The 11,305-nt window shown below is 35.9% G+C and overlaps 1 long non-coding RNA gene across 1 annotated transcript; it reads left to right on the forward strand.

Annotated features, from left to right (window-relative positions):
* Window positions 1–5,170: 5,170 nt before the first annotated feature.
* LOC133789598 (uncharacterized) lies at window positions 5,171–7,305 on the forward strand. The gene is made up of 3 exons (XR_009873627.1): window positions 5,171–5,374; window positions 6,764–6,842; window positions 7,223–7,305. It is a non-coding gene; the product is annotated as an uncharacterized LOC133789598 (long non-coding RNA).
* Window positions 7,306–11,305: the final 4,000 nt, after the last annotated feature.

Here is an 11,305-nt window from a genome sequence, read left to right on the forward strand (position 1 = left end):
ATTTTTATATATTATCACATAGTGATAATGTTTTCTTAATTATTTTTAATCATGAAAAGCTTTAGACTCGTTCGGAGATGCTGAGTCAATAAGAACTTTTAAATATGCTTCTCCGATCTGCATGGATAGTTTGGATTTGTTGTGTACCTATAATTTGATCTATTACTCATTTTATTGTTTCGTTAGTAGAGATTTCAAAATGTGTCCCCTTATTTGTTCTTGTAAGTGGGCAGACATAAATTTAGTATGCGCACTTATGAGAACTATAGGGAGGTACTGTCGAAATTTTTACATAAACGAAACAATTTTAAAAGTGTAGATTAAATTATATGTATACTACAAATCTGAATGGGATAGGTTATTTACCCTTATAGAAGTGGAGTTAAAAGGTGGATTAGGGCACACACACATAGTAAATAATGTTTAATTGTTATTTATTCTTGTATCGTAGATGTCGATCGATAAGAGTTGGACGACATTGAGGAATCGTAACTGTGATGCTTATTGGAACGGTCTCCAAGCCTTCTTGAAAATGGAAAAAGAACACGTAGACTGCGACGAGAGAATTTTATGCCCATGCGTGAGGTGCTTGAATGTTAAACAACAAACTATAGATATGGTGGAGGCTTATGTCTTTGACAAGAGTTTTCAACAGAATTATCAAAAGTTGGTTTACCACAGTGAGGTGGAAGCTGGTGTCGCCAATGAGGTAGTTGAGGAGAATGAAGATGTAGACGAGATGGTTGACGTTGTTGACAATTTCATCTTACCGACAAATGCAGAGGAAGCAGATGCTGTGTCTGGCAGTCGAATGCGACAGTATTATGAGGAGTTGTTCGACGAGATTGAAGCTGAGTTGTAATTGGATATCATCCTTAAACTTTTTGGTGAAGTTTATGCATTTGAAAGTTAGGGGGAAGTGGCCAAATAACTCTTTCGATGAATTGTTGAAGTTACTAAAGTTTGCATTTCCGATAGATAATAAAATTCCCCCAACACACTACGAGGCGAAAAAGAAGCTGAGTAAGTTAGGGTTGGGATATCAATCAATCCATGTCTGTAAATATGATTGTTGCTTATTTTATAATGAACATGCAAGCAAAGATTCATGTCATGTGTGTGGGAATAGCCGATGGGTCAATGAAAAGAAGAAATGGAAAAAGGTTCCACATAAGGTGATGTGTTACTTTCCATTGACTCCCAGATTAAAGTGAATGTACAGTTCAAGGCATACAACTAATGACATGTTATGGCATCATACTGGGAGATCAATAGAAGATGGGGCGATGCGCCACCCGGTTGATGGGTCTGCATGGAAAGACTTTGACGCCACACATCTTGATTTTGCAAAAGATCCTAGAAATGTTTGTCTAGGCTAGGCTTCTGATGAGTTTAATCCTTTTAAAACAAAAGTTCTCGGATATTTTGATTCATGGGAATCAGTGCCTAAACAATACAAGGACCAGGTCCTTGGCATAATCCAGGTAAAAAAATATTACATAATTTTTAAAAAATGTGTCTTTAATATAGTACATATATTATTAATATGTTTATTTTTCAATTTAGTGGTATTATCAAATAGTGGGCCCGAGGATTTCTCAAAGTGTTTAGATAGTATCGATCGAGAGATGAAAGACTGATACCAACATAGGAAAACAATAAGACATGAACACTTTGAGAAACACTACAATGGACCAGAGGATTGGGACAAGGTTCTAAACAACCCAACCAAGGATGCTAACAAGGAGGAGTGGAAGTATTTATTACGCGCTCCATAAAGAATAAGGAAAATCAGAAGAAACAGAAGTATTCTACAACACAGGGTACACAATCGCTGGCAGACATCCGTCACGAAAAAAATAAGTAAAAGTTTAAATGTTATCAAAATTATGTTCTTTTAAATTATATGTTCTCTAACATTTGGGCTATATTTTTTAGGCGAACCCGGACCTTATTGAGTCATGGAAGGAATAGAAAACAATAAATAATTTCGTGAATGACGATGCTTGCCAAGATTATGTAAGTTTGAATTATGTAGTTTAATATTCATAGAGTTATATTTAATTTAATGTTAGTGTCTAATGTTTTCAAAAAACAGGAAAAACTGAAGGCTGATTTTGAGTTACAAACTCAGCAAACATCCGTTGGTGCTTCCAATAATGATGGTTCGACAACAGTTGATCAGGTGGAGGTACTGCAACAATTATTGGGCCAAAGGTGTGGACACGAGAGAGGAGTGGGCCCAAATTGAAGGACTCGGGGTCATCATCTACCCAACACTCTCACTTCAGCAAGTCTCAAGCTCGTCCTCAACGTTCAACAGAACATATAGAAAAATTGGAGAATAATCTACAGAAATTGTCTAACCAAGTTAATTTCTTATCTCAACTTTTTCTACCTTCATCTCGCCTACCAAACGTTCAGATGCTTCTTATGCCTGACAGCGAAAATATTTCTGGAGCTTCATCTTCTAAACCTCCAGCTTCAACCCATCCTTCCATGTATGGAGCAGTGCTGTCTCAACATATGGTACCTCCATACATGTACGAAGCAACACCAACACCTTATATGTGGCTGATTCCACTGTTGTCACAACTGCTGTATCCCTACATGTATGGAGTAGGATCGTCCACATCACCTCCCCAATATCCCTGGCCGATGTTGCCGCCATAGCCACCGTAGCCACCACAGCAATCACAACTGCAACAAGAAGATAATAGGGATGACATGGCAGCTGATTTAGGAGAGTAGGTTTATTTTATTATTAGATGGATATTTTTTTATCTTAATATATTAACAATATGGATAATTGTTATCTTAATCAACTAATTTGAATATTTAATATATTTGTTTTCAATTATTTTTAATATATTAATTTTTATTAAATAAAATTATTTTAGGGGCGACTATTGATATATCAGGGGTGACACATCAACTAAAATTATGCCAAGTGTTCAAATATTTGGGGCCAAATTTAAACTTTAAGGGGTGACATGTTGCCCCTAATAATCAAGTATTAGGGGTGACTATTGACATATTAGGGGCGACACATCGACTAAAATTAGGCCAAATATGCAAATTTTTGGGGCGACATTCCAACTTTTAGGGGCGACCCATTGAGTTGTCCCTAATGTACACTATTAGGCGCATTTTGTCAAGGGCAACATATCAGGGGTGACTTTTAGGGTTATTAGGGGCGACATGCGTTGTGTTACGGGCCGCCAACTTGACTCCTCGAATTGACAGAACGTGGGGCACTTGTTAGCACTCTTAGCTAGCAAGTCAGCCTAAAATTCACACCTGCTGCAAATAAACCCAACGGTTAGCCACGATACTAGTCTCACACATGTAAGTGAAATGACGAAGCATGAGCAAGCACAAAGCAAGCCATCCAAAGGCAACATCCCACACAACAAATAGAACATACAACATAGGCAAGTGGCACGCGATGGCCCAAAAAAGTAATAAAGAAGCAACACATAGACCATAAAGGAAGCATACACAAAGGGGTATGGATAAACATTGTTTTATTCATATAAGGCCTTGATAGGGCAAGGGAGTACACAACTTAAGCCCCTGTCTACTGGTGGCCATGGTGCTTCTCTAAGTCACCTCCCCCTAAGGAGCATTCTAAAGAAATAAAGTCTTCCCAGGAACATATATGATTTTCTCTTAGGAGATATATACATAATTACAAAAGTGCCATCCCCTATCTTTGAGGTTACTTGGTGCAAGACTTGACTAATGATCAAGTACCATGGCATGATCATACATACAAAATGGCCCCTTGGAGGTGTGTCATGTCGTGGCACGTCACACTCTCCCCCACTTAAATCTTTGGCGTCCTTGATGAACCTATTCCTTGCTGATCTTTAATCTTCTGTGTAAGCTTGTGCAAGTCTTTCGCCCTTTCCCAGCAAATTTCTTCATCTCCGAGCCCTTTCCACTTCACCAGAAACTCTTTCTTCTTCTTTCTGTCCACGACCACGGTTCTCTCTGCTAGGATTTCTTTAGGTTGTCTGCTGCTTCGTGGCTTGACGCTGACTCCTTCTCTGGTAGACTGGTTACGAGCTGGATCTTCATGATATGGTTTGAGGTTGCTGATGTGCAAGACTGGGTGTATCTTCATCCATTCTGGTAAGCTGACTATGTAGGAGGTTAGGCCCACTTTCGAGATGATCGGAATAGGACCCTCGTATTTGTGGACGAGTCTGATGTCCTTATTCCCTCATAATCTCAGTTGTTTAGGCCTCAGCTTGATCATTACTAAGTCGCCTGCTTTTAATTCCAGCAGTTGTCTTTTCTGATCTGCCCACTTCTTCATTCTCTTTGAAACCTTCTCCAGATAGGCTCAGGCAATCTCAGTGGTTTTCTTCCAGTCTTTCGTGAAATTAAAGGCTCTTGGATTTCTTCCTTGATACTCATCCATTGTGTGGGGGTAACAGTGGTTGTTGACAACTTCAAAAGTGCTCTTGTTTGATGAAGAACTCTTCTGAGAGTTGAAGAAAAATTGAGCTACGTCTAGTAGTTGCGGCCAATTCTTTTGGTTGGCATTGACAAAATGCCGCAAGTACTCTTCTAGTTCCCATTGAATCTTTCAGTCCGTCTGTCTATTTGAGGATGGTAGCTCGAGGAAATGTTTAGTTGTGACCCCAAAAGGTTGAATAACTTAGACCAAAAGGTCCCTGTGAATCTTTCATCTTGGTCACTGAATAACTTAGACCAATACTTAACAACATACTTAAAGAAAAGTCTTGCTGTCTCTTCTGCCGAGCAATACTTTGACACTGGTATGAATGTTGCATACTTTGAAAATTTGTCCACGATCACTAAGATCGCACTCAAGTCTCCTGTCTTCGGTAGACTAGTAATGTAGTCAAGCGACACACTATCCCATGGTCGGCTTGGGACTAACAAAGTACTACACCAAAAAGGGCATAGGATAACACTAAAATCTAATAGAATTAAAAAAGTATTATGCTAGGTAAAAAGCGGGTGACTCAAAATTTTGGGCGCCAACATTAAAATTTCATGTTTCTCTCCCTGTTTCTCTCTTATCTATTTAAAAAAATTTACATTAAAAAATATTAATAAAGTAAAAATCCCTAATCCTTTTTTCTTCCTATACACACCTCTCTCCTCTCTGCTGCCCCTTCATCTTTCTCTCTATTTCTCTCAAATCATCTCCTCTCAAGCTCCATGTCTCCCCTATCTTCCTCTCTCACTTCCATGGGAGACAACGACTACACTCATGGTGGCGTGCGGTGGTTTCCATGGAAGCCGAAGAAGATTGACAGATGGAGCTAGCTCGGTGGTTAGTGCCCTGCCCACTGTTCTTGAGAATCCAAGCCCACCCAAATCATCCTTCAATGAGGTACGAGATGATTTTTTTTTAGAAAAAAAATTGGGTTTTTATTCAATTTGGATGATGGTTTCTGGGAAATTTCTGAAATGGGTTTGATGGATTTTAATAATTGATTGAATCATTAATATTAGTGGTTTCTCTAACCACCCCCATTCGGACAGCGCTAACTAAGCAGAGGAGACGAGCCAGAGTTCAGAGCAACGTCTCCTAATGTGACTCACTCACTCTCTCTCTTTTGATCTCCTCTCTCACTATCCTTGCTTGAAAAATTATAGCTATATTAGTGTTTTAAGTTAATAGAATTTTGAAGTCTAAATGAAGGGGTTGACATTAAATTGCCTCCCTCCCTTCCAAGGAGGCCAACCTCTTCAAACTCATCATCGTAAGCTTCAATTCCCTGCTCTTCTTATTTTTCTTCCCTTTTAATCGCTGGAAGATCGAACTGTGTTTTCTCTATCTTTTTCACTACCAAAATAGAATCAAAACCCTAGTTTATTTATCTATATATTTATATTTTGATTTCGTTTGTTGATTGTTTCACTTTTGTTCTGTTTTTTGAATACTGGACGAATTGACAGACATGGAAAAGTTTTGATATTTATGATCGCTTTTGTGCTTTTATTACAAAATAAATGATTGAATCAATTGGGTATGGTTTATTTTGGCAAATCGAATATAATTTTGGTTATTACGGCGGAAGTGCATTGTGGGGGAAGGATCGTAATGTTCAAATTTGTGATTTTTTTTCTTCTTCTTATTTAAGCGTAAGTTTTGAACTTTTTTATTGGACTAGTTATTAGAATTGTGTGTTTGACCGGGAGAATATAGAGACGTGGAAATGTGAACTGGGTAGTGGTTATAGAGAATTTTTTAATGTTATATTTCATTTTTGGTAGTTGATTTAATGTAGTAGATAGATTCTAAATTTTAGCGTACTTCTTATTTCGTGCACTCAAAACTAGATTATCTACTATCTAGTGAACCTGACAAGGACAATGAAGTCAGACTCGTGGCGTTATCATGCTAATGTCGATTTTTTATATTTATCCATTTGATTCTGCTTCAAGTTCAGATTTTAAAATTGTCTGAAAACTTAGCTATGATATTAAAGTCCAACGAGCTTGATTGTTTGTATTATATCAATTCAAATTCTTGTATGGCTTTAGTATTTCAGGAAAAAATTCATTTAGGATTGATAAAGAATGGCTGCTGCAGTAAGCTGCCAGTGTATTTACTATATAGTTATGTTGTACTACCTATTTGTGCTGGTTCACGCAGTAAATCACATAATTTTTTTTAACTAGCAAAAGGCAATTTAATTTACATAATCCAGTTGATACCATCTCCTTTTTTTTTTTTTTGCCAAAATGTTCATTAAATCTCATATTTTTCTTTTAGAAATCTTATGAGACAAAATAGTATAAGAAGGGGTTGAAGGCTGCGAACACTATATTGAAAAAGTTTCCAGACCATGGAGGTATTTTCTGTTTCATGCAATATGTAATTTGGTACTGCACAATTAGCTGATCTAGCAACCACTTTATTCAGTTTTGTTTCCTCTATCCGCGTCCATTGGCTTTTGTCTACACACCTATATGTATATATATATATATATTTAATTTGCTTTTCACATATTGGAGAACTTGACAATTTCATCATTTTTTTTGTTATAAATTATATGAATCATTCAGATGCATGAACCTCATGCTTATATAAGATCCACATTTAGTTGCTGAGCCACAATGCTTCTTGAAGATTTACACAGTCATCTTGCTGTTTTATTATTATTTTTTAATTGAAATCATTTTCAAACAAAATTAACTTCTCTTACATTTCCTTTGTGTTTATATTGGTCAGAAACTTTATCAATGAAGGGGTTGACATTAAATTGCATGGACCGTAAATCTGAAGCATATGAGCTTGTTCGGCAAGGATTAAAGGTGAGGGTGTTGTCTAAAATTTTAATGTTCTATTTTGTTTTCAAAATCATTAGGGTCTTTAGTTCTCTAAGGCTTTTTTGTCTCTTTGCAGGATGATCTTAAAAGTCAAGTATGTTGGCATGTTTATGGTCTTCTTTATCGGTCCGATAGAGAATACAGGGAGGCAATCAAATGCTATAGAAATGCACTGAGGATTGATCCAGACAATATTGAAATTTTGCAGGATTTGTCACTGTTACAGGTATGCTTTTGATGTTAATTGTCTTCTTTTAGAGACTTATGCTCTGTTGGTAACTTAAAAAAAATATTGAAGTTTAGCACTTATATTTTCTGTTTCAAAGTTAACCGGAATACATGACACTTGTTAAATATAGCTGCTAATATCATGCTTGTTTATTACATCATTTTTTGTGAGTAGTACCTTTTTCTTGATTTAAATCCTTAATTTGTTTTGGTTAATGATGGCTCTTTATCTATTGTGGTACAGGCGCAAATGCAAGATTTGGCAGGGTTTGTCGAGACAAGACAACAGCTCTTGTCTCTAAAATCAAATCATTGTATGAATTTGATCGGCTTTGCTGTTGCTCATCATTTAAGCTCAAAGTACAAATTTGACCTTATTTATTGATCCTTTATTTATATATATTTATATATTTATCTTTCTAGTGGTCATCATTTACAGTGACAAACCTAAATTGTTTTTCTTGTTGGTCCCACTTACTAATGTTACTCAAATACTTAATGTTTGATATAAACAACCAAGAAGTTTCCAAACTTATGTTCTCTCATTCATAATTCAAATTGATTCGTGCTTTACACACAACTGGAAATTTCTAGACTATAGACTGTAGATCTATGACTTCATATTTTCAAACAGTGGTTTTGACATTGGTCATGCCATTGCTGTTAATTTTTTGCTAATACGCTGTCATGGTTCATGCAGCTGTTCTCAGTAAAAAATTACACTTGCAATTCATGTTCTGAATTTATTGTCAAAAAGTCTATTACATAGTGTGATGTAAGCTGAACCTTTTAAAAATCTAGATCAATTAAATCATGTGGAAGTTAATACAGTCCATCCGTTGCGTTTAGAAAATGTTATTCCTCTCTTTTGTACATGTGTTTAAGTATTATATATGTATACAAACAATATATTTTTTTCTTTCTATACAGCATATGTAAATATGTAAGAATAGTTCCTCTTTACATTTTCAGTGGATAAATTTTTCTTGGTTGTGTGTTTGGGTTATTAAATTTGAGTATAAGTTTTGGTCTATTAAATTTTATTTTTTTCTTGTTAGTGCTTTAAAAGCAGTTGAAATTCTGGAAGCATATGAAGGGACACTAGAAGATGATTTTCCTCCTGATAATGAATGTTGTGAACATGGGGAATGCTTTTGTATTAGGTATTCTAAGTGGTATCTTCTGTATATTGTTTCTTATGTTATATATTAATGTAGATCTTATAGGTGACTAACTGTCTATTATGTTGATTTTTAGGCTTGTTTTTTTATATGGGTTTTAGTTATTGTTAGGTTTTGTAGTTGTCTAGAAGTTTTGTGTGTATTGGAGCTGTTACTGGCTATTTATGTTTCAGGTTTTTCCCCACCTATTCTTGTGGTCTTTTTTTTAGGTTCCCTTGGTTTTGTGAATGATTAATGCTAATGGGTATCATTGGTGCATAACACCACCTTACATAGCATACCGTTATTGGTGCAGTATAGTATCGAGTCCCACAACACCACCTTACATAGCATACCGTTATTGGTGCAATATAGTATTAAGCCCCACTTATTTTAATTTAACATAAAAATATGTGGGACCCAATACTTAATAGCATTGCACCAATCAACCTAAGGTGTTGCTGGGCATCATGGGTGCCATATAGCAATGCTCTTTGTGAATGCATGAACATCTCTTAAGTTATTTGACTTTTTAAAAAGATGCTTTTATATGGTAAATATGAAAACAATTATTTATTTTTCCTTGTTAGTTGATAACTCTACAAAATAGAGTTATTTTACCACTTTTTATGTGCTAATTGTTGCTTAATTCTTGAGTTTTTAATTGATTTATTTAGTTTTTAAGTAATTTTGAATTTAGTAGTCCTATCATGATTTTATATAATTTTGTGTGTTTTTATAGTTATTTTGTTGTAAAATGTTATAGTTAATTATTTGAATTATTATTGTTAAGTTAGTAGTAAAAAAAATGTTGTATTATTGAACTTAAATGTAAAATATAAATTAAGTTATAATTAATATTTTCAAAGAATTAAATTGATTTATTTTATAGATTGAAAATATTGTATTATGATTTATTTTATATTTATTTTGTAGGGAATTTATGCTCTTGAAAAGCAAGAAAAATGAGAGAAAAGTGGTATTTTTGGAAGAAAATATAGGAAATTTGGCATTTTTGAAAACTTTCAGCCACAAGGCCCAAGGCCCATCACGTGAAGCCCAAGCTTCCAACCCCACACAAGCTGCCTCCAGGTCACACTTCACCATTTGCCTCCTCAAGCATCAATGCCCACAGCCATTCACGTGTAGCACAACATCAGCATATATATATATCATCACCATGCTCCCTTCCTTCCTTCCAGCACACGGGCCCGAATCCTTCAGCAAAGAAGGCCCAACTCCAAGCAGCTCCAGCTATCTACCGAAACAGCTTCAAGACCTTGCTTCACGCCTGAAGCCCAGCTTACCATTTCCTTAATCTGCCAGGCCCAACACCAATTTGCACCCCATGCCAGCCTAGACCAAGCTGCCAATAGCCACCAAAAGGCCAAAAAAACCACATTTTTATTCCCAATATTTTTCACTCAAATATCAATTCACTCTTCCCTATTTTTCTTACCTAAATAAACATTCCTAATTCATTTTTTTACCCTAGCTTTTCACTAATCTTTTACCCAACCACACATTTCATATTTCCAATACTCTTACACTTACTCTATTTATCCTACCACTTCCCAACACAATTAAATTAATCAATTTATTTATTTTAATTTGATTAATTTAATCTCCATATTTTTCCTATAAATAGAGTCTTGTAAGACCATTTGGAGAGCTCTTCTTCTTCATCTTTTTTTAACATCCTCTACACATTTTTCTCTCTTCTTTTCACTAGTTTCTCTCTACCATTTTCATCTTTTGAAGAGCATGTCAAGTATGTTATTTTGTAATTTTTATCTAGTTATGAGCTTCTAATCTTTTTCAAAGGTTATTAAGATGATGATGAAGCAAAATGTAACTAGATAGTATTTTTTGTTGTATGTTGATTTCCCATTTGTATAACATTGTTTATGGATTTTTCTATCAAAGATATGCATTTTTCATCTAGTGTTGATTGTTAAAGCATATTACACTTAGTTCTTCATTATGAAAAAATATGATATTCTTTGATTAAATGTTTTTCATTAAATTGTTCACATCTAATTCTTAGAGCATAAGTATCATATTTTGCCTAAACATAATGTTGATGGTAAGAACTCGTCAACGATTGATGGTTAGAAAACTTCAATCTCTATACTATAGAAAGCTTTGAATTAGATAGAAGGAACTCTAATCAGCAGAAGAAAGCTCAGGCAACAATGAAAACCAGAAACATATATTTCTTAAGTCTCTTTCATACATTCAGTTTTCCAACCCTTTAGCCTAAGGGGTTGGAGCCTATTTATAGGGGGGGCTCTATTGGCCCTGGATACAAACAAGTCCCAGACCACAGGGACGTACACAGGTACTCTGTAACATATTCCTCCAAGTGATCCCATGCCTATGTCAAGGAGGCCTCAACTTATGCGTGTTCTGAGAAGTCAAGGCGCCAGGGGTCGGGGCCGGCTTATGCCGGTCACATGGACACGAGGCTCGCAGCATGGGCCCCGCAACAAAGCCACACCCTCGCATAGCGAGGCTGGCCCTCTTCCTTCGGGTGTAGGCGTGGCTCGGGGTACGGGTGCCGCGACAAGGCCACACCCTCGCATAGCGAGGCTTGC

Source organism: Humulus lupulus, chromosome 7 (genome assembly GCF_963169125.1).
Source record: "Humulus lupulus chromosome 7, drHumLupu1.1, whole genome shotgun sequence".
In the NCBI taxonomy this organism is placed as follows: domain Eukaryota; kingdom Viridiplantae; phylum Streptophyta; class Magnoliopsida; order Rosales; family Cannabaceae; genus Humulus; species Humulus lupulus.